This window comes from Heliangelus exortis, chromosome 3 (assembly GCF_036169615.1).
Source record: "Heliangelus exortis chromosome 3, bHelExo1.hap1, whole genome shotgun sequence".
NCBI classification, from domain to species: Eukaryota; Metazoa; Chordata; class Aves; order Apodiformes; family Trochilidae; genus Heliangelus; species Heliangelus exortis.
The window spans coordinates 75,987,968-76,013,247 of NC_092424.1; the positions used below are offsets into that span (position 1 = coordinate 75,987,968).

At 38.6% G+C, this 25,280-nt stretch overlaps 1 protein-coding gene across 1 annotated transcript in view; it reads right to left on the reverse strand.

Moving 5' to 3' along the window:
- Positions 1-22,424, reverse strand: part of FUT9 (fucosyltransferase 9) — a 109,168-nt gene extending 86,744 nt beyond the window's left edge. The window contains exon 1 of the mRNA XM_071741302.1: positions 22,159-22,424. The gene's annotated coding sequence lies outside the window, so the exon portion shown is untranslated. The remainder of the gene's footprint in view (positions 1-22,158) is intronic.
- Between the last annotated feature and the right edge of the window lie 2,856 nt (positions 22,425-25,280).

The following is a 25,280-nucleotide window of genomic DNA, read 5'->3' on the forward strand; positions in this document are numbered from 1 at the left end:
TAATTAGTAAAAAGACTTTTTATTCCTTATATCTTAGCACAACATTGAAAGAACACTAAGTGACCCACTTTGAATGATAAGATCACTGTAATATCTTACTGATAAAAATCTTTAATCATGAAGAGACAAATCCTCTTGGACATAAAGTTGTCATTAACTAACGAAATTTCTGTCAATTTAAAAAAAAAAGCTGATAAACCAAACTAAACCAAACCAAATCAAACCAAACCAAACCAAACCAAACCAAACCAAACCAAACCAAACCTTCCTCAAGCTGGATTCACAGGGAAATTTTGCCTCCCAGAGAATATGAAAAAGCAAGCATGTTCATAATCATTGAACTACAGTCAAATTTTAGGAGCCTAAGTTACAATGCAGAGATTTGAAAAAAGAAGTCTTTATGTGCTACACATTCTGTTTTGCACTGACAAATAACAAAACAAAAACCCTCTATCCCCATCCCCCACAAACCTATTCAGGACAGATATCAAGAAAACTTCTATTCTTTTAATCACTGGAACTGTATTTGCTTTTCTTCTGCATCAGTCAGCAGAGTTTAAAGGTCCTGGAAAACAGCCTGTGTGAACAGTAGCATAAACTATCTCAGTTCAAAAGGAATTGAGTAAGAAACTGGTTTTGGTTTTTATGCTATCTGTAAAAATGATGCTAGCTGTATAAATAAGAAAGGTCTGAAGTTAGAGTTTAAAAATAGATTCTTAATCATTAGTGCAATAATTTAACCCAGAAAACAGACATCTTAGACTTAGTAGCACAGCAACTGCTTTTTATACTGCCTCCAAAAATATATGCTGAACTAATTTAATTACTTTCTTAAATAAATTATTATTGATGTAAAGCGATATTAAGAATCAAATATATCTATATGAAGAAAAATCATGTGAAGAAAAACTTTTTTTTTTTTTTTTTTTATCCAATGAAGACATCTTGACATAGTCATAAAAATAATTTCCAAGGACTGAAATTTATCTCTTTTACTAAGACTTGACAAGTTCTGATGAATAGACTGACAACTGTAGTATCGGCTGCAATACACAGAAATCAACTGACAATGAATGCAAAACATTCACATTGAAGAGAACTTAATTTCTCTTAAATAGTATACAACAAAGATGACGAACACTATGAAATTTTTTGGCTGGAATTTGGTGATGGGGTTTCTTTCTAGGTTTTCCTTTGAAAAAAATGCATTTATTTAAGCAGAAAGTAGTTTAAATAGCAATTTTATTCAACAGGTCTGAACATCAGATTATCAGGATTTCTAGGACAGTTGTTAAGGGGCCCTTTCCCCTTTGAAAACAGACATTTACACAGGGGCTGGTTCTGCAGTCCCTGAGAAGAAGCAGCATTATTATCCCAGACCTTCCAAGGCTATTTTGAGAGCCTGGCATGGTGTTAGTGAAGTACCTGTTGGAGTAAGTCCAGAGGAGGGGCACAAAGATGATGGGAAGGCTGGAGCACATCTCCTATGAAGACAGAGTGAGAGAGTTGGGGCTGCTCAGCCTGGGAAAGGCTCTGGGAAGGCTCAGGGAAGACTTTATAGCAGCTTTCATGTACCTGAAGAGGGCCTAAAGGAAAGCTGGGGAGGGACTGTTTACAAGGGCTTGTAGTGAAGGGGTAATGAGCTGAAAGAGGGTAGATTTAGATCAGGTGTTAGGAAGAAATTCTTTATTGTGAGGGTGATAAGACACTGGCACAGGTTACCCAGGGAAGCTGTGGATGAACCCTCTCTGGAGGTGTTTGAGGTCAGACTGGATGGAACCATCTGGTCTAGTGGTAGCTGTCCCTGCTCATGCAGGATGGTTGAAACTAGACCATCAAGGGTCTAGATCTTTAAGATCCCTTTCAACCCAAACCATTCTATGGTTCTATGATTCTGACAGTGAGGTTAAAACTTCTCCCTTCCTCTCTGTGGTGAGTTCCTCATGACAGATCCCCAGCTGATGGGTGTTTTCAGAGAAGCCCCAAAGGGCACCTGAGGGAGCTGGGTGGGCTGCTGCTGGCTGCTGTCACCCAACAAGCAGTAGCAAATCTTGAGTACATCAAAGATTCTTTCTTACTCTTGATGCTCCAACACATCTGTGATGCTTTGACCTTCCAATTGCCAATTGGGTCATACAGAACAATGGGAATGATGCTGTGAAGTTTTTTCCTAGAGGCCTGGAAGTTATTCTATATGGTTGCAAGTCTCCATAAATGGAAGACAACTAAAAAGAAATAACAGGAAGAGTAAGAAGCAAAATATGTTTCCTTTGATACTATTTGCCAATGTGTGGAGCAAAACTATGGTAGCTGCAAACCATGACAACATTCAAGAAGATAAACTTTTCACAATATATATCAAAACTGAATTTCTTCTCAGTTACTCTGAAGCCTTGTCGCCAGCATTATTCTTGTGAATCTCATCCAATGGCATCTTATGAAAATTATCCCACAAAAGGAACTCAGTGATCTAAATTTTACAAGGAGTATCTCAGTCTTTCACCAGAAATCAAAAGTTGAAATCTATCTAAAAATCTGTAGACGCTACACTGTCGAGCTATGAACAAGCTAGATATCACAGGAAATAAACTTATGTTTTCTAGTTTCAAAATCCACTTGCCAAAAGAAAAAAAATAAGGGGAGGCCTGTGTACCAGACTCCATTTTACTGTCACTGTAACAAAAATATTTCAAAAATTGGTGTAACTTAAAATTCAATAATCTGAATAAAATACAAAGCCCCCTAAAACTTCCCGAAAATAATAGAAAGAAACAAATCTCTGAATTTCGTATTGCCATGAAATAATTGATTTTATGTCTTTAGAATACCATGGTTTGGATGTAGAATGGGGATAAAATTCAAAATTGAAACGGTTATTTCTTGTGGTTATTTTTACCATGAAGAATATGAAAATATAATTAATCTCTTAAACCATAAAGTAGATTATATATTTAGGATGTTACAGCACATTTGAAATAAATTAAGAATATGCAGATGCCTATGGAGTGAGAAGTTCCTAAAACAGTAAAAAGCACATAAAGCTAAAACTCAGATACAATCCATTGTGATTAATGATAAAAGAAATTACTTAGTAAACATGCAGTGTAAGTGACAGAAATACTACTACCTTTTTTCTTAGGCAAAACTCGAACAACAACCTCTCCTGTGAAAGTGGGAAATCATCAGATGCACAAGATATTAAACAATACCTCCTCTGTCCATATGGAGGGCTCAGAATGAATGTTGGCAGGACAGCACCAAGGACTTGAATATTTTCCAAGTGAAAGCGATAGCCAGAGGAACGTTTCCAGTAAGTGGCATGTGCTCATGTGCAGACCTTCAGCTCTTAATAATAATGATTTAGCTCTCAAAACTGCAATAGAAAATTTCAATTCTAGTATCCTGCACCTCTGCTATTTCTGTTACACTTGAGCACACAGTGATTCAGACTGCTTGCTCCCATTATTTTCTTAAATTATTATTTAAACTTCTACTCACGTTTATCAAAGCTTTCAGCAACTTCTGCAAAAGCAAAACGGAAAACACAGATGAAAATACTTGACTATCTGGGAATATACAGTAGAATATGTACAATGAAGCAAGAGCAAGCAAATATGTACAAAGAGCAAGACCTAATGAGCAAGTAAAATATGCAGAAAATCAAAGGCCCAGTGTGGAGCATGGTGCTTGTCAGAAAAAGCAGCTGCTCTGGGAAAGCTGCAGCTCATGGCATCAAAACATAATGAGACAGCAACTCCCCACACCCTGCCCCATAACAGAAAGACACACAGAGTAACCAAAGATTCAAGTATAAGGTGTAGCTTTAGGTATGAAGCAAGAAGATGAGCAGTCAAGGGGAGTATTACTTTGCAAAAGATTGTAATTATAGCATTAGAGGTTTCCATCTGATTACTCACCCTGATTTATATTCCTACTGGTGAGCAGTCATACTGATGTCAATAGTACTAATTGCCTAAGAGTGTGATCATCAAAGTCTGGGAAGTAAGCTGAGATTAAGATTCACCAAGTTTAAGGTAGTTCAAGTTATATCTCAAAGTAATAATTTCTTATCATCTTATCCATGGAAACTATTCTATGTGGTGGTTTTATTCCTACTGGTCTTGTTTTTTATTGCAAAAAAGCCAAAAAAATGCACTTGTTTCTGCACAACTTCATAGTTCTCAAAACGGGTGAGAAAAAAAAAATTTGGATATTTTTCAAATTATATAAGGAGTATATGTAAAGTAGAAAAGTCTTCTGGCCAACGTCTGAAGGACATATTTATCTTACTTCAGTGGATTCACCCAGAATCATTACCTCTCTGCATCTTAACTGCCAGCGTACAGATTGCTTTGTAGAACTGCCAAAAGAGCTCAAAAAAGGTAACTGAAGCCATATTAGACTATGAGATGGGCTCAAAAACTATTTGATTAAAAAACAGAGGTATGTGGACACTTTTAAAATACATTCTCCTTAATTTTTTCTTGTTTTCTTATGAAATGTATTTTGAAGCTATTGTCTACACTCATGCTATCTAGAAACCTAGGATTTGGAAACACTTCATCCTACATCAACCTGTGGTTACAGATATGATTAACTTGATTAACTACCACCTACATTCAGCACTCCATCAGCTGAAAGTTATAACTTCTGTGATACAGCAGTTGAATTGCTCACATTAATATATGCTCAAATAACTTAGAATTTGTTTCAGGCTAAAACATCTAGTTTAATATAAATATTTTAAATAGCATCTGCTTGCAAAAAGAACTGAGAAGACAATAATATTTAGTAGGCCTAGAAGCTGAAAAACATTTTGCATAAAAAGTGTACTGTGTATATTCTCAGCTCTCTCTCCTCTTTTTTTTTTTTTTTTATCTTCTGTCTAATTTCATTTGAGATTTTCATGCAGTGCTGTAATTTTCTAAGTTGGCACATTAAGAGAAAAAAAGTCACAACACATATCATAAAATAATGAGATAAAGTATCACCAGCCCTTTCATGTGCCCATAAGCAGTAGGGAAATTAAGCAGTGAATTTGTAAGAGCAAAGTCAATGTAAAGATATTGCTGCCATAAAAGCCAATTTTAGTTCCTTTTTTTCTGGTATCTTCTTACATTTAACCTAAAAGTCCAGTAAGACACTTGTGTATATATTAAAGAATAGAAGTCAACTTTCTACTCCAAGAAAACAGAGAAAGATCTCAAAGCTGCTGTCTCCATGCTCTTCTCCTGGAGAAAAGGCAAGTTAGGGAAGCAGGAAAAATTCAAATGCTCATCCTGTCCTCACAGTTCATGGCAATGGGCACCCCCAATTCCCTCTCAACACATCAACTCCCAACCCATCTCTGCTGAGAATAACAGTGATAAAATTTTTTGAGCCCTACAATTAATTGGTTTAGGATTTCTTTACACATAGATTTTGACTTCCAATCCCAGAAGGACCTTTTGGTGAAACAACATAGAGGAATCCTTGTTAGAAAGAGTAGTGAACTGGGAGCAGTCTCCATCCTAATGTAAAAGATATTTCTTTTGGCAAAGACAAATTTGATTCCACCCTGTCAAAATACTTCCTCTTACAAAACAGTATGTAGCACTAATATTACAGGGTTTAATTTAAACGACATCCATTCAGCTGGCAAAATGATAATAACTGCACAGAGTCAGGCTTGTAGTTTTATCCTTCATAGCCTTGCAATTCTAAAAAGAAGTATTGGTATGTCATGAACAGCTTCAGAAAACATTTCTAATAGTACTACAAGCATTTCTTGTGAAATCTAGGTTGTGTGGCTTTTTGTTTTAGTACTAATTAATGCCATACACTCATCTATTAGCATTCAGCCTGTATTCATTCACAGAAATTAATGAAAGAACTTTTCTCCAATTAAATTAAGTTGCACTATTACTATTATTCCAGAACTGAGAATCAGGATGTTCTCACTTTTTCCCTGATTGACATATTGCTTAATATAGATGTGCATACATATAGAAATAACAGGACAAAAGGAATTATTGCACTGCTTCTCATGAGAGCATATATTTCCTGAACCAAAATGGCTTGTACAAGATGTCCCTAAGCTTGCTGAATTTTTGTGATCATTTGTTTGACACCAAGTAATAAACTAGAAGAAAGTGGTAAACTGGAAGAAACTTCCTATATGTCTAGACTATTCTACTGATCTGTTTGCTATAAATTTCATACAAATTCAGGTGTTGTGGCAGTGAATTGGTCTGGTTTTAGCAGTGTTTCTTAAATCAGTGTGCAGTGTTGCATGAACACAGCTGTGCTGCTCCTAGCTCTGCAAAGGCTTCTGTCTGCCAGCTCAAATATCTCTATATCGTACCACTCTGCTTCCCCAACTGCAAGGGGTGCACAGCAAGCTCATCTGGCTCCATCCCTGCTCTCTATACATAGCCCAATTCAACCACAGGTGATGACACTGGAATCAAAAAGACTCAAATAAATGTAATATAAAATCTTAATTCAATCATACTTTAAAAAAAAGTTTGACATATTCTCCACGGTACTCACTGGAACTCCTTTATAGTCCAATATAGACTCTCTCCTCTGCTCTTATAAGACCCCACCTAGAGTACTGTGTCCAGTTCTGGAGCTCCTTTTACAGGAGGGACATGGATGTGCTGGAGCTTGTCCAGAGAAAAGCCATGAGGATGATCAGAGGGCTGGAGCACCTCCCCTATGAGGACAGACTGAGAGAGTTGGGGTTATTCAGACTGGAGAGGAGAAGGCTCCAAGGAGACCTTATTGTAGCCTTCCAATATTTGAAGGGGGCCTGCAAGAAAGCTGGTGAGGGACTTGTTAGGATGTCAGGTAGTGACAGGACGTGGGGGGATGGATTCAAACTAGAGGAGGGGAGATTTAGATTGGATATTAGGAAAGAGTTCTTCACCATGAAGGTGGTGAGACACTGGAACAGGTTGCCCAGAGAGGTGGTGGAAGCCCCATCCCTGGAAGCCCCAGCTGGACAGGGCTCTGAGCAACCTGATCCTAGTGGGAGGTGTCCCTGGCCACAGCAGTGGGGTTGGAACCAGATCATCTTAAAGGTCCCTTCCAACCCTGAAAATTCTATGATTCTATATAGAGAGAAGGGACTCATAACACTGAGCTCCAGAGAGCACAAATTGCCCTCTGGAGATGTCTTTCTTAACTACAGAGGAAAACTTAAACTTGAAATTCATTTCGGGGAGCAAAAGTTAGGTGAGAACAAAACCACCCATGAGTACATTTTGAATCTCTCCAGGCTCAAAAATTTAGGTCTCTTATTACAAGTAGGATCATGACACTGAGTGATAAAATACTACAAAAGAATATGGGAAAATACAGAAGACAAGAGGCAAAGGTGCAGATTAGTAGACGAGAAAAAAAGAAGAAAAAATACATAAATTAAAGGACATCATCATAGCTGGACTTAAACCTAAAAATTTAGGTGGCTTCACATGTCAGGTTAGGCTGTCTTTTATATTAATTACATATTTCATGGTCAAAGGCACATCTCCAGTTTCACTTATTGCCTTCGAAGAAAACTCAAGGCCTTAAGAATGCAAATATTTAAAGCTGTCTTTCCCAGGAGTATTAGTGCACAACCTATCAGTAGCTGAGGATTTGAGTCAAAGAAGCCACAATGACTATTCTGGCACATATATGCTTCAGAAAGAAAAGCTAGAATTCTAGAACTTGGAAAGAGATGTAAACACAAGAATAATTTGTAAGATTCAGATATTGTGGAACAGATATATTCTAGTCAGCGGACTGTAATCCTAAGAAGAATTCAAGAGAAAATTTTCCCAACTTGTTACAATTTAGAATTTTTTTTTTTCTTTACATTTTTGTTTGTCTTTGAGGAGATTATAAAACGTTAAGAGTGAAAGACAGCCTACTACCTTCCTACCACCAACAGATTTGTAGCTATTGATAAAAAAATTATTAATTCTAATGCTATTGTCAACCTAGTCCTCCTTCAGAAAGATTTTGGGCTAAACAAGGAGCAATGAATTTCAAAGGTTTGTTCTCCACTGTTATCCATACCGGGGAATACTTCCCAGAAATATTAGGGCTTTCAATGAAATCATATCTACAATTTGATAATGTCTCAAGGAGCATGAGGAAGTATGAATACCAAATTCAACTCAAGCAAATCATATTTTTAAGGCCTTCAGTAAAGCTTTTTCAGTGCTACAGAAATGTGTGCAAGGGCTGGCTTTGTAAAATAAGATATAATAGCTACACTGGATTGAGTTATCATCTTAGTGCATAGTTGCTTTCAAAGATATAGAAGTAAACATAAAAAAAGTCTCTGCCAAAAAGGACTTTAAAATCTTATATAGGAAGAGCGACAAAAGATTGTTAAAGGTTTTTTTTTAGCTAATAGTCTGTCAAAAATGAGTACCTAGAAAAGTGATAGATATTTACTTTCATCCATATTATAGTTCCTCAAAATAACACGTTCTTCTACTCCCTTGGACATTAACTTATTTATGCCTTTGCTACAGACTCGTATGCCTTCTAACAACAAATGGAGACAAAGTGGTGAAGGAGTGTGGGGAAGTTATATTATTGCTCACTGCACTGTATTTATTATGTGAAAGGAGAGAGACCTCCAGTTTCCCAAACTGGATACTAAGCACTTTCTATCAAACATGACATTTGATGGAGGTTTCCATTATTTCCTCTCTGTATTTCTAAAGGCTCCTAAGCACCACTTTTAAATATCCTAAAATTACGTATGGAGATAAAATCTATCATGGGATTTAGTTGCCAGTTTGGACAATGCTAAGTTGAGCATTCAGACACTACTAACAATTTCCAGTCCTCATGGTATTCCAGCCCAGTATATCCAAGTTTGTGATGCTCATGTGCCAGGTTTCTCATGCCATGACCCTGCCAAGGTTTTCAGAGTGCAAACTTGCTTGCAAGAGGCATCTATCTCACCCCACAGAGAGCACCAGTTTTTCTAACAACATGCTTGCCAGAGCAGATATCACATGCATAAAAAACCCCATCAAAACAACAAAACAAAAAAATTATTAAATAAAAGAATTTTATTTTTAAATAAAAAAAAGTAGGAAGAAATACTTTCTGAAGCCTCATTAAATGAAATTCTCTCTAGATCTCTCTTGATCTATTTTATCTATTGAGTATTAGAACTGAGACTGTCTGCCTCCCAGGAGGTCCCCATTAACCAGAAAGTACTCGTTATTTGGCAAGACAGCTTTTATTTTCCCCTCTTGGAGCTGTTCAGTTTGCTTTTAAATATTTATTCAGCCAAACAGCAAGCAATTGACTCCAAAGACCAATGTTAGTCCACTCTTCTGTGAAGAAAAGGGGTCAGATTTAAGTTCCTCCTCCATTAGCTATTTAATCAATTCTCCAAACTGGCAAAGTTTCAAGAGGAGAAAGTCACTTACTTCATCCCAAAATAACCATTCAGTCAGTAGTTAAGGCACATTTCTGACTTGGAAGTGCCTGTGGGTGAAATTTTTTCTCCAGAAGTGTTGAGTATGTTTTTGAAAGGTCAGCCACCTAAATGCTAAGTGCTCCAATTACTGGGTATTTGGACATCAGTTAGCAAAGTGTTCTAATTATTTTAGAGAAAAGGCAGGTCTAGCTTGAATGCTTACTTTCAGGGGACAGTAGACACTTCTCCAGTGCTAAAAGTAGATGCCATTGCGTAGGTTGTACTCATATTACTGTCCCATAATTTTTCCTTGAAGCTACCCCTGCTTCCACTTGCTGTTACTCTGTTTCCCACACTCACTCATATATCTCCCATGCTTTCCACGAGACGCCTAAAAGTCTTTATCAACAAAGTACCTGTCAGTTAGACATTCCAATGCTTGGTGGTTACATCCAGGAATTTTGGGTACTAAAAGGAATTAATTACTTCACTTTTAATGTCTTATCCCTGCTTTAATTGAAGCATTCATATATAAGTGTTTCTGAGCTGGACACTATTCTCCCAGAGGTAAGTGGTACAGACTGGGTAGTGGCAACTTCCACACAGAGCAGAGACCCATGTAAAGTCACAACACTGGATAGGTGGTTTGATACAGAGGGCAATGCTGGTCATAAAGTCTATTTTCCCAACAAAAACTGAAGCCTGGACAGATAGGGACACATCCTTCAAGTTTTAAGCAGAGTGCTTAACTTCTGGCTGGGTGATATTTAAAACACTTTTTTTTTTTTTTTTTTTTTTTTTCCCCCAAGAAACAGGGGGAAAGATAAAAAGAAATGGAATAAAATGTTTATTTTAAACTAAAAAGAAAGAGATGGGGTGGTGCTCTCCTGCAACAAGATTTTCTGTCCAAAATGTTGGCAGTTTGGGGTCAGTTCTGCTGATTCCCTGATCTGGCTGTGGCACTGCAACCTGATACTCCCAGAAACTTCTGAGGTAAAACCCTGGCTACACCTGTAGGAATCACAGGGAATTAAAGATTTATTTGCCCACACAGAAGAGATGGATGATTCTTTAGCCAAGTGCCTGATGCAACTGCCCAGGAAATAGCTAAATGGTTGCATTATTTTGTCTATTAACTGGCCCAATGGAAGATCTACACAGTCCAGTCTTCAGAAGACTTAAGATTCTTCTGGGGACATAAAAATAAAAAACTTAACACAAAAACTGGGTTAGGAATGGGCAGCTCCAGGGCAAGCTGGTGGTGGAGTTTGCTGTTTAGAGTCTAGGATGCTGCATTGCCATATGAGTGGGAGTAGTGTGGGTTTGCAGTGAACCTCAATTACCCTACATTGGTTTGGTTTGCAAAGCAGTCTTGGTGTGCATGGATTAGATTTCTTTTGAAGCAAAATAAATTGGAAGCTCTGCTTACAGTCTGTACCAAATGTACTATAACTTGCAGTGGGGACAAAAGATATGTACTCATTAGCCTTTTGAACAGGCTCGGACTACATGCAGGGAATAACATTTGGTCCAAGACACCAAACTAAATCTTTTCTATAGTAAAACACATTGATTACATATCTTAAATATAAGGACCTCAGCACCAGCTGCTTTGAGCTACTGGTCTGCTCCTACTGTGCTGAACTACTTGCTAATACAGACAAATGCATCCAAGTCACATTTCTACTGCCTAAAACCCTTAATGTGTTTGGCTGTAAGTCTCTGCGTGGATTTTGACCTCTATCATCACATCACTTCAAATTGCCTCTTTTTTCTTTATTCTTTTTTTTTTTTTTCCTTTAAAAAAAACCAAACCACACCAAAACTTTTCACTAATTTAGTCAGAACTTAAAATTTGGGAAACGATGCAAAGGAAAAGGTGGAAATTAAAAACATAAAATAACCAACAAAAAACAAAGAAAAATTTTAAAATCCCTGTTACAGAAAAAACCCAAGAAAATGTCAGAGAAGCAATGACTAAAAGGGAACAAACTAGAAAGGAAAACAAGTGGTAATGAAGCAGGAGGAAAATACAGTTTTGAAACAATATTTTGTAGAAAACTTCAAAAATATTCATACTAGCATCTAGCAGCTAGCATCTAGACTGCTCAATGACTATCCTCTTGAGTCTGTAACAGCCTTTTTGCATTGTTTCTGAAACAGTCTGTGATTATTACATATTATCTTCCCTTCATGGCATCAACATTTTTCTTCGTAGTTTGGGGAAAATCTGTACTAAAGCAATTTTATACTGGTGGAGGAGGCATGTCTGGAGATTGGGAGTAGGTACCTAGTGCCTCAGCTTCCACTTCTAGCTGGCATCCCTGACCTTCAGAGAGGCATAATGCTGGAGTCATTTTTTCTGCTTACCTGGAAACTACAGATAATCTATAACCATTACACAGCATTGAGCACTTACAAAAATGGGGCACAAGCATCAAAATGTCTTATTCTGTAACAACCCAGCAAAAGAAGTAAATATTATCTGCATAGTAATACAAGCAAAAAGAATTACAAATTAGTTAGGTCAATCTAACAAAGTTCAAGAAAAGAGATAAATTCATAAATCCACTACAGGATATTGCCCAGTGGGAAGAATGGGGGGAAAGTGTGTGTGGTGGGGATGAGGGAGAATAAGGTAGAGAAGATGGCTTTAAAAATGGAGGATTTTAACCAGGTAGGGTGTTTGAGGAGCTCAGATGCTATTGTGGACCAGAAGGGATAGGATTATATCTTTCTGAAAGAACTTTTCACTGCAGTGTTTTTTTCAGCATACAAAACAACAAATTATTATGGTTTTATTATAATCACTCTTCTAAACTTATCTGCAACTAGATTGTCCTACAAGCAGAATTACTGACTGAAAAAAATAACTTCGTCTGTAGAAACATTCAACTTAGGATTTTGTACTGTTCAGAACAGAAAACAGATGAAACAGTAAAATAACCCATACACAAAATTATATTTTCAGATGGCTGAGCATTTCATTGCTAACTATGCAATAGATTCATAACATTTTTTCCCTGTGTATCTTAGTGTTAAGGAAAACAGAATTTATCCCTCAGAAATGAACACTGTGTATAATGTGGTCCCCAAATCATTATTTGAGAAAGTGAGTCACCTCCATAGATTGTCTATTTTGCTTCATAACAAAATCAGGTGGAATGTAGTAAAGTGAAAGCTACTTAAATTTAGGCTTATTTGAATGTGCCAAGATGATGAGGGATGAAGTAACCTATTTTAATAGCAAGTAGTCTCCCAGCTTCAAGTTGTACCTCTAAAGCTGGTATTTGTCTCCACATTTTGTCATCACACCTTGCGAATGTGAAACAAATGTGACTGATGGTATCTTCTTTGGTTACCCACTGATGTTCTCACATTTTGGTCAACTACTTTTTTCTTTTTACTGAACTGAGTTGACTCATTCATACTGAAGTTTATACATACATATACCAACAAATTCCCTAGTTATTTCATAGATTTTATGAAATTAAATTACTCTTATATTCATGCTGAATGTTATCAAGCTCCAAGTTTCAGAGTAGCCCTGCTCTGTTTCACTCCAACATGCAACTAGTTTGGAATTCCTTCCCATTGGTTATTGGTATCATGCACTGCTGAAACTTCTCATGTGGAAAGTTGTAAAAAACCCAGATGTAACCATTGTTATTATTCTTGGAGTTTTTTCTTTTTCTTACCATTTATTTAACAGTGTGGATGTTCTCAGCTTGCCTGCCCTAGGACACCAGTGAAAATAAGGTTCTGCATCTCATAGGAGCCCAAAGAAAACACATTATTTAGCTATGTGCATTCTAATAGGCCAACATATTTTAAATGTTACTTTGAAATATTTTCATTGTTTTCTCCTTAAATATTATTTAGTTAGAATTCCAAATGCTATCAGCTTGCTGCAATAGATTAAACTGAATAATGTTTAAGCATTCTCACTAAAACCTCTCCTAATTATTTCGAGTTCTAGAATTTGCAAGTTTGTTATGCCCCAAAATGTTATTTGTATATCACTGCATTTCCTTTCCCCATTCAGCAACAGTGTTGCTTAAAATCTCTTTTTAAGTCTGGTAGCTGCAAGAAAGTAATTAGCATTTATGTCAGAACAAGCTTACTTCCTTATATTAAACATTGGCCTTTAAACTATGGGTATTTAAAACTGCTGAATAACAGTTTCAAATAGTTAGTTTGTGAAAAACTTGCATTGCCAGCTTAAATAAATTGTAAAATTGGGATAGCCTAGGTTGATAGTCTTGGCTGTTTAGCTGATAAATTTTACGTGAAACAAAGCAATACAAGCTGTAGTAATAACCTGAAGACTTTCTATGTGTAGTTTGATGTCCTTCCATTTTATTTAAATTCACTACTGAGTATCCCATTTCAAATTCTGAATTTCAAAAGTTTTCCATTTTTCAAGTTAAATTAGGGATCTTTTATTATTGACCCATACTATGCCACTTCTAAATTAAAAGTATGAATTATTTCTAGGGAAAAAACATTTACTGGAGAATTCCAAATCAAGTTCTACTCTTGGTTCTCTCTCTCAAAGCCAAGACTTCCACTGCTTTCTCAAGGAATAGCCAGGACTCAATTCTGATGAAGAATTTGTCACGTGAGTAATCTGACCTACACGATCAGCCAATTTGTTGGAATACACACATTCCTAAAGCTATACATCTACACATTTTCAGGACTGATGCCTTCATTTAGCATAACCTTAATTTAAAGGAATGTTTTTCTTTTTCTGTAGTTTATGTCACTGAAGAAACTTCACAGGAATCCTATTCTGTCAACATACACAGTTACACTGAAATTACAATGCTCCATGAAATGGAACTAATTGTGCTGAAGTCCTGGTTTGGAAAAAAAAAATAAATCAACCAATCAACCAAAAACCAAACACACCGCCCCAAAGAAAAAAAACCCAAACCAAAACAACCAAACAAAAAACCAACAACTCCCCCCCCCCCAGAAAAAAACCTATAAGACAAACATTGTTTCTGATATGCTAGGGCATGTACTACAGTGTTCTGCATTTCAGTCTATCCAAAATAATTTGGAGAAGAACTTTTGGTTGTTGACGACTTCTATATTCATGTCTGCCATTTCTAAGGGAGATGTTTGTAATTCCAAACACCTCTGAAATGTCACCCTGATAAGTAGAGAAAACTGTTTTTGTTGCTTTATGAGTCTGCTTCACCCTGTGGTGTCTGGCATGGTCTGCTTGCCACCTGAATCCATCTGTCCTTGTTTGGTGATCTGCTCTGGGTACTGCTCTTGGTACCTGACTTCTTTGGATGGTGTAGTGACTCATCTGAAGGAAGACTTTGAATATACAGGGAGCTGATCCTGCTTAATTATTTTAGAAGCTATTAAAAATATTTTAAACTCTTCCCCAGTGTGTCCATCTGGGGTAAAAAAAAAAATGGATAAAAAAAAGATGCAGAGGAACTGTGGGGAAATGTAAAGACAAAATAGTAAACAAAATGTGTAGTGATCACTTTACTGTAAGTATGGGCAGATTTCATTCAAAGTACTTTAAATCATCAACCTGAATCATAGTTTGAATCTGTTACAAAGACATTATCTATTAAATGACTGTTTAATCTTGGACTAGATTTATGCTTTGTAGTTATTTTCTTAAACAATATTTAAGCATTATTCACTCTGAACCACTAATGCACACTAATCAACAATGAAATCTAAGTGTTATGCAAAATTTGATACCTTTTTTTGCTAATCACAAAGAAGCTATATTTATCATTTGTTCAGATTTTTTATTTGGGCACTTTAATATGACAAATGATGATTAATGTTTTAATGTTAGCTAGATGCTTTGTGATGGAAGATAAATAAAATGCAGAAACAATTTTCTAGGGTTGTTTTATTAGACAAATGAAGATACTAGATAAATAGATATTTTTAAAATCCATATTTTAGTAAACCCACACTCATTTCCTAAATGAAAAAAAAGTAATTTTTAAGGAAGTATATGCTTATGTCATCATGTCCTTTAAAGTTTAGACCTTACAGATCACTACCTCTCACCTCCATTCTAACACTGAAAGGGGAAAACTGGCTTTCCTAGAACTGAAAACATCAGTTCTAACACATTTTGTCAGTTTGAAACTGCTGTACTTGCTGTCCTGGATAAACTAGAAGGAAGAAGACATCTGCAGAAAAGACAAGAGAACTTTGAACAGCTGTTTTATCACTTAAATATTAATTTTCAATTTTCAGTTAGCAGCTTCTCTTAAATCAGTAGCTGTACTAACACAGTAGGTTTGTGCTGTAGTCAAAAATGGTTACAATAGTATTAAGTAGTTTCTTTTTTTCCCAGGAGATTAGATTGCTTCATTTACACAAAATAATCTATCACAGATAAAAATCCAACAATAATATTAATGCTAGTAATAATAATCTATTAATAATCATAATTACTGATTTATTATTTATTTGTTTTGTAATTTTCTGCTGCTGAATGGCAGACATTAGGGGTAAACAACCCAGTACCACCAACATTAGAATTGGAATGTTTTAATTTAGCCAGGTGTCAAAGTCCATGGCACTGTCTACCATCAGATCAAAAATTTAACATTATGTGGTAATGAAATATTAACAATTATGAGGCTGTTTGCCCATGGATTATATATGTATTCCAGAGCTAAACATGGACTTAACAGTCTCTATAAAAATAAATTAAAAAAAAATCATATGTGTGAAAGCTTTTTTTATGACAAAAGAGAAATATTTCTGTATTAATAATTCATTTCTCTACACTCCAGTTTGTGAACTGCAAGCACGTATTTCCAATAAGATATCCTTGAAGGACTAAATGTCTCCGGGGGCTGGTAATCACATTTTTGGAGCCTTTCACCTCTAGTTCACTGATTCAAATACAACCAACATGCAACAGTGATGGAAAATCATTGAGATTTGAAAGCTGGTTTGTGGCCTGTGTGAAATGAACTGAACTGGTTATTTCACTCCATTTCTTAGAGGATCTCGAAAAAGCACTCAGCACTTCTGAAAGCACCAGCACTCAGGATACTGAGCTCCCTTCAGAATCTGGCCAGGTCCTCACAGAGCCACAGCCGGGTCTTGTTTCTCTGAGGATGGCAGAGGCCAACTAATAAAACCCCATTCCAAGCAAATTTCCTCAGGACATTGACCATTTGGAGCAAAGATGTCCTTAGCCAGCTGGAAGATCTTGGTGGGTAAACATTTTCTCCACGTCGTGTACCCAGCCAAGCCAGGCTGGAATGGCAGCTCAGTGTGGGGTCAGTGCTTGGCTCTGCTGCTTTCTGAGCTCCATAAAAGCTGGGTTAAAACAAAGCTTCATTTTCTGTTTCTGCCAATCTGGTACTTGCCATTAGCATTAAATATACTTAATTTAGGGAGAAAAACAGCAGAAAGGCACAGAAATTACGATGATTTTTGTGTGCAAAAGTGCATTAGTCTCTTGTTTTACAGAGAGGTACATACCTAGTTAGAGAAAGTTAATAAATTGTCCTTTGGCAAGGTCATACTTACCATATTCTAGAAAACCTCTCTGACAATACTTTTTCTCATTAACTACTTATTCCCAGTGAAGGCTTTAAGTTGTCTCCTTTTTGTTTTGATTTCCTTTACCTTAAGGACTTTTCTTCACAAGATGGTGATCTCTTTTTAAGAAAATATACTAATAATTTTTTTCTGAACATTTAATATGTTGTATTAGGAGTTTCCTCAGAGGAAAGAAAGAAAAGTCTATCTTAATTACACACTAAAAATAAAGTGGTGAAATTAAAACATTTGGATGTCATGTCAGCTATATACATTGTCTTCTATGATGTCACATTTGATTTTCCTTTTTTATGCTTTTGACAGCATCATATTAAAAATTTGATTGCACAATGACAGTACAGGCTTTGAATTATTCATCTTATGAGTGCATTCTTACAGGAAGACTATTTTGTATTTCTTGCCATTTCTGAAAAACTGACATTTAAAAAAATGGAAAAGGAAAGGGTAAATTATTGCTAATAACAAATTAATAACTCAAGCTTGGCAAAGGTAACCTCATTTTAATAGAACCTCATACAAATTAAAGCCAGATTAAATATAACATGCAATGTATTTCAAAAGTCACTTGAAATACAATTCTCAGGGTGACATTTTGGCCCCAATGAAGTCTATGGCAAGACTCCAACTCAGTTTTGGTGGGGCCAGGACTTCCTCCTAGAAAACCCATGCATTTCTATTCTGGTTTTAGTAACTATTTGTCAGAAATTCTATGGTACTTAAATTAGCTTTACCCATTCCTTTTTTTTTTTTTTTTTTTAGAATACACTCCAGCTATTAATGCTTACTGAACTCAATGGGGCTTTTCCATTCAACTCCCATAAGGGAGTCAGACCTTTAGAGCTGGAACCTCTTGGGAAATTTTTGAAATAGCTTTTCAAGGTTTATAGTGTGGATTTTCCTGAGATGACTGAGTTCTGCTAGCTTTCTTTTTTGTTCCATTTTACCTCTGTCTAATGTTAAATAAGTGCAATTGGTTGGTTTATTTGTATCCAGTAAATTCAGCTGTAAGCTTTTTCAAAGTGACCAAATTTATCCTTCACTACAAGTTAAGTTTATTTTTAAATTACTAAGGATATTTTTAATCATTATTGTTGAAAACATCTGCTCTTCAGTTTGATTTAATTCAGCTAGTCCTTTCCTATCAGAACCATAAAACAAATAATGCCATTTTAAGAGACATACTATTCTCATCACCTAAAATGAAATTTTAGTGATATCAGATATGAAAATTTTATTCAAAGTCAAACCCTTTTTCCAATTAGCATGACTACTATTAATTAGTTGGTCCCAATAAAACTGCCCCTTGCTATACATACATTATTCTTTCTCACAAGAATTGTTTCAGCTGAGCTGTCTGGGTAGGTAAGAACTATAGGCTTGAGTACATCTCAGAAGAGTAAAGCGTGGCATATTCCATATGAGGCATGAAATAAATCCTTCCAGATACAGCAGTTGGGAAAAATACAAATGATCTTTTCATGTCCTGGTTCCTCACAAAGGGTGAGCAGAGATATCTTTGATTCTGCTCACAGCAGTGCCTGGGGAAGATTTCGTACTGATTTAGCTGGGATGAGAGTCATGACCACAGTTACACTGAGAATCAGACCTGTGTTCCCTCAAAAATATCTGAGGTATATTTAAGAATTTAGTTTGTCATTAAAAATACTTATTTTGCTGCTCTTCATCTTTCTGTTCCAATCTGAAGATGACAAGAGTACCTGCTTTATAAGTACCTGTTTTATAAGCAATGAGAATTAGTTACCAATCACTAAGCCTATATTATTTTAGTTCACCTATTTAACCTGAATCTAGTCTGTTTCAACACATGAATCATCCTAGGGTAGTATTTTTTTATTCTTAAATAACACTTTCACACTCATTCTGCTTTTCTCCTGATAAAACAAACTTATTTCAAAACGTACAACTCACAACAAGGTATCACAATTCAGTAACATTTCATTCTGCAATATCAATATCAGTCTTCAAATACTCTGCCAAAAATAAAATGCTGGAGCTTTCAGGACAAAATCCTTCTATTGTTACCATTTATTGCTCAACCTTTACTTCAGCAAACTCCAGCTAAAGACAACAAACATTACCTATACAAGTACAGAGTGAAAACTGCAAAATCATACAGCCCTCTACCAATTTCATGTGTTATTAACATCCATCTTCATCAAAGATTTCATAATCTAAACACCGTTTTCATAAAGCGACTAAGCTGAAATCAGAATCAAATAATTTGCCTTACAACTATTTGTGGTTCGACTGAGAACAGGCTGACAATTACAGGTGACAGAAAAACTTATTTCCATAATAGCCCTTAAATCTTATAGTTTCAGACTACCACCAGCCATGGCAGTTAAGATGTGATGAAACCTTTCTGATGAGTGTCACACTGGTTGCTTTCTGTATCACAAGTAGAAAACTCATAATCCCTTGAATTGTACAGAAAAGATAAATCTACTGAATTACAATCTTTTGCTTCCCAAAAATACTGTATATTGCTTGTATGTAGAACTATTTGAATCCCTTTCCCTAGTGTAATGCAGGACTAAGAAGTCCTCTGCAAGTGAGAAAGATTACAAAAAAGTGTAAATGAAACATATGAAAAAAAAAAAACAATTCTCAATCAAGCAAAAACTCCAACAAAATTTAACAAAAAACAGGAATTGTGGAAAAAGAAAATGTTTTCCCCTAGCATCCTTCAGTCTTAAGTGTTATCACAGCACCAACTTCTGGAGAAGGGAATGAAGATTTACTGTGTGAATCTTATATTCATACTTGTTGGCTATTTGGTGAAGAGGCAAAAGGTTGGGGGGTTTTTTTGTTGTTTTTTTTTTTTAAGTCAGTTTCCAGGTCTTTAACATTATTGTAAGCCTGAGATGCTATGTGAAAAAAAGGGGGAAGCACTGCTGCCATAACAACCCTTCGACAGGGAACTATTGGGATACAGATAGTTACTACACTACCTACAACCAACCGTGCACATCATGACACATAAAAACCAGAAAACGCTTTTCAGCCCGAGCATCCAAGCATTTGCACCCTCAGCTCCGGGCAGCAACAGCAAAGCAAGCATAGACTTCTTCGTCACCACCAGCCCAGAGCTATATTTAATTCATTATTTGACTGGGGGGAGGGTAGGGGTAGGAGCGTCAGGAAAGTCCATTTGGGAGCTGAGTCTTGCCCAAAGCCTCTCCTTGTCCCCCACGGGATGGGCCGCGCTCCGCTGCATTCAGCGGCCCCGGGCGAGGGACAGGGACCGCGACCAGAACCCTTCCCCGCCTCCCGGGGCGCGACTCCAGGGAAGCAGCCAACTCTGCTGACCTGGGTCTACCCCACCTAAAAATGGTCCCTTGCAAAAGTTAAGGCGCTGCCCCCTCTCCCAAGCTACCCCGAGAGGATAGGGGGGATGGGGGCTGCGGACGAGGAAGGGGGACAGGGCTTGGGGAACGGGTCTGTCGGGGTGCCCGTGCGAACGTCTGCGAGTGTCCGAGACCCTCGTGGGAACGGGCAGCGATGCTCCGGAGGGTCAGAAGGGGGGGGAGACCCTTCCCCCGAAACCCCCGAGGAGCCACGGGGACACCTCTGCTACCCCGCGGACCTTCCTCCGCCTAGGGGGGGGTGCAAACCAGGGCCGGGACCTTTCTTTCCCTCGGGGGAGGGGGAAGGCGTGAGCGCGGTATCTCCCCCCCCACGACCCCTCCCTGCCCTCCCAGCGCTCATCCCCGGGTCCGCTCCGGGCTAGGAGGCGCGGGAGAAGGAAAGGGGGGGATGCACGGCAGGTGCTTTTTTTTTTTTTTGCGAGGGATGGGGGGTTGAAGAGGGGGGAGCGGCGGGGCCCGGTGACTCACCCGTCCAAGGCGGGGGCTGCGGGTAGCGCGGCGGCGGCGCTGCCCCCGGGGCGCGGGGGGCGGCGGGGCAGGAGCAGCAGCGGGCGCGGGAGCAGGGGGGAGCGGCGGGGCCCGGGCTGCTCCTGGGCGCGCTCTCGCTGCCCATCCCCAGCGCTGCCGCCGCCGCCGCCGCCGGAGGAGGATGCGAGGGAGAGTCAGCCCCGGGCGCGGGCACGCGCGGCGGCGGAGCGAGGGGCGGGTGGAAGGGGAGGGGGGGTAAGGGGGGCGGGAAGCTTCGCGGGGACGCGCAGTGGAGGGGGGGGGAGCAGCTTGGGAGCGCGGGCCCTCGTTCCTGCAGCCCTCCGTCCCTCAGTCCTTCATCCCTTCTTCCCTCATCCCGATTTTTCTGTTCCTTCCATCCCTTCTATCTGCATTCCTTATCCTTCCATCCCACGTCCTGCCATCTCTCCATCCTTCGCTCCTCCATCTTTCCATCCGTCCGCCTCTCACCCCTCCATCCCGTTATCCCTCCATCCCTCATTCATCCATCCCGCCATCCCTCCGCTTCCCCGGCCGCAGAGCCGCGGTCTCCCGCGCGGTCCGCCCCCTCTCGCCGAGGGCGCGCAGGCAGTGCTGGTGGGCGCGGGCGCGCTACTGCCCCACTGGCGCGTCCGCGGAGTGCCCCCCCTTCCCCCTCGGGAAGGGCGACCTATTCCTCTGAAGGGCAGGAGGTCCCCAGCTCCCCATTCCTTCCTCCCCCGCCCCCGTCCGGGCCCAGCCCCCAACCCCTAGGGAAAAAGCCCTACTAGCGCTCGCTTATCCAGCTCTTCCTTCTTTCTCTCGGTTTTTTTTGAGGGGGGTTTTTTGGTTTTTTTTCTCACCCGGCAGGAGAAACAAAACCGTGCTGTGGCAGAAAAAAAAAAAAAAAAAAAAAAAAAGGCGGTAAACAAGAGGAAAACATACCGAGTACGATAATCATTGAGTGTAGGAGAAATAAACCCTACACTGAAGTACTTCTTCAAATCAGTCTTTCAAGACTGCTCCTGAAAACTGAAGGACTTTCCAGATGTTTATTTGGGATCAGGAGACATGATTTTAACATTAAATACAAAAGAAACAGCAGCTCAAAGTCCATTATGTAAACAGGAGACCTGTAAATCGAGTATGTGAAATAAACAAGCACACCAAAAGCTGGCTATCAACTCTTTATCCTTGCTCTGAACTCTCCTTGCATTACATAATGTTGATAAACTGCTGTGAGTACATTTGGGGAAAAGATACAGCAATGATGAGAACACAGCATTATTTATTAGAGTACATGAGTTGCCTTACCTGCCAAGTAGTTGTTTTAGAGGTTCATCTGTCCTTTTCTCATCAGCCCTCCCAAGTAAACAATTTACTAGGTGCTCACTGCAGACATACGATTCCCTGGTGTCAGTATCTCTGTCCCAGGCGTTTCTGAATGGCTTGTGGATTATTAACTTACTATGCTCTTCAGCTCTGCCTCCTACCAAGAGCCGTGCAGGTATCAACAGCTCCCACTTGTGAAGCCAGGGAAAAGAGAGATTGGGTAGATTTCCACACAGCTCCACATTTCAAACTGCTGGTTTGCTGTAAGGGCTACAGTCACTTAGAGAATTGGTCTGGTCTTCTAATAGGTTTATTCCAAAAGAGAGGCTTGACCCAAAGTTCACTAAAGACAATACAAATATTTCTGCAGCCATGGTGGGAACTGATTCAAGCTGCTGTGAGCTCACTGTTGGCATTAAAATATTTCTGAGTGCCACTACTGTGATAAAACTAGTAACAACCCTGGAAAAGGGAAAAATTTCTGAGATGTGCATCCTTTTCACAAAATTACTGAGGGAAGGTCAGGCACCTGCTATAGCTTCCCTGCACCTATTGGTAAAAATATGTACTAGAAAGCAGGTTACAGCCCTGGGCTGGAGGATATCCTCTGATCTCCATGGGCTCAACCAAGCCACCAAATACAGCAGGCAAGGGGAGGGAAGGAGGGGACATTGTAAAAATATTAGGTCCAGTTATGGGCATCTGTAAAGACAATAGGAGCAGGACTCAGTGTTTCCCTTGGAGCCATTGCTGCTCGCAACAAAATTCTCAGCAAATTAATATTTCAGTGTTTTTCTCTTCTTTGGTCTCAGTCCTGGGATCAGATCTGAGCATCCCTTTAACCTGCAGGTTTTTGTTATTTCCCTCATACTCCTTGTGTGTGTGTGTTGTCATCTTCCTCCCCACCCCTCTTCCCCCGTTCCTCTTCTGCCTTCAAGAAAGGACACTATGCAAAGAGATGGCAGGGAAATTGGACAGTGGGAAAGATTTGGACTCTGCATAGATCATTGCATCTTTGAGCAAGAGTTTATCTAACATGAGTGGCATAGAAATTGGCTTCTATTTTTTGACATAGTTATTACAGGGGTTTAGTATATTTAATGCAGTTTTAAGTATAGTCAATTTTTATTGTTCCTCTCATGTTCTGCAGCTGCTGCTGAATGTCTCCAGTAGGGAAAACTGAGCCCAGTGTAATGGTAGCCTGGTAATTAGGGTGATTCCTAAGAAATGGGAGACCAAATATAAATATTTCTTTCTCTGAGATTCAAGATAGAAAATGAACCACTGAGGTCCTGTCTGTTTTCAGATGAATGACTGTAGCTCTCTCCGAGCTTTGACTACAAATTTAGTCTGCATCAAAACAAGCACATCTATACCCACAGAATTTTTTTTTTTTTTCCTCCAAAACAATTTTGTTGGAAATTCATCAGTCCCTCAGCAAATTACAGGGCTCACTTCAGGTTCTTGCATGCTCTTTGTTTATACATACATGTACAAGGATTTGTGTTTATGTGCAAGGATTTATCAATATTTTCCACTTTTCAATTATAGCAGCAGCATTTTATTAATGAAGAACAAAACCATTAACCCTTACATGTCAGAGTCACAGTGGTGAACTGGTTAATTCCTGGATGAGTTGAATCTCTTCCAGAAAACCTTTGTGTGAGAGTATTAAGCTTTTTTTTTCTCATTGAAGGGAAAATGTAAGCCTTGTCTTGATTATGCCATTGCTACATAAATTGCCTTTGTGTAAGCTGACTGCTGAACTTGCCACTTAGACTGGAAACATACTTATATTGTTTTCTGAAAGATCCAAAATATTCTCTGAGAGCACAGTTTGATAATTTTTCATTCACATAATGGAAAATGTGGATATTAAAAGATGTTTTCAAAGAAAAAAATACAGATAGTTGCTGATTTTTTTAAAGTGGGATATTGCAAAGATCAAGAGGGGCAGAACAAAATTACAGGACCCCAATCCCCAATTAAACAATCCCCTCTCCAAACAGCTTCCCAATCCCAAGCGTACATATTTATCAAAATCATATAAAAAAAAAAGATAAGCTTTTTTTTTTTAAGTAATATGTTCTGAGCACCTACTAAATAATACATGCACTACGGAAATGTGTGCTCCAACAGTGTTTCCATAAAATCAGTTCCACCAGTGCTTGCAGGGGCAGGGCTTCTCCTTTCATACCCATTCATTTTAGAGGGCCCAGAACCCATGCTCATGGGAGTCTCGAGTGCATTTTCCTGTTTGTAATTGATTGTTGGCTTGGGGGTTAACTGCATCATGTAAAAATCTATCATCCTTTGGCTTACTCTTCTTGACATTCATTAGTTATGGCTTGCCTTAAACTTGGCCCTGATTCTCCAGCTGGATTGACAAATGCCAGTACCTGCAGCTGTGCAATCAGCCTTAATGACCTTGATGAGTGCAGCGGCCCCTTGCAGCTTGTGGAGTTGTGGGATGAGGAGCAGGATCCCAGATCCGGACAGGAACTGTTTTCCAAACTGAGAGCTGAACCCAGGTTGAGGCTTGGATATGATTACAGATTAAAAACTCCACCAAATATTGCTAGTATTTGAACCTGAGGAAAATCCATATGCTCCCAGTATTCATTTACAGCAGGTTTAACACATTTATCTGAGTGGTATAAGCCTCCACTTTTGGGTACATTTATAGTATCTGTTAATATTTTTATTTTTGAGAAAATAAAATAAATCATTTATTAAAGTATCTTCTATATAAAAATATTGCTAGTAGGCAACATTTCTTTGCTCTACAGCTTTTATCAAGGAAAAAAAGAGCATTAAGTGAGTTTGAGTAATCTATGTTAAAATGGGGTGGCTTCAGGGTTTTTTTGTGTGTGCGCATAGTGCCATTTTTATTGAGTAAGGCTCTTTGCTAATTCAAATTATACAGGACAATCAGATTTAAAATTTTAAATTAAATGCCTTTGCACTATGGCTCATAGGTCTGATCCTAGAAAAAGTGTTTTGCTCTAACAGACTAAGATAAAGTAAGAATTTCCCACATTAATCCAGCCTGGCTTGGGGTAATGCTATCTATATAGCAGATGTGGTTTGCTGCATCCAAGTCT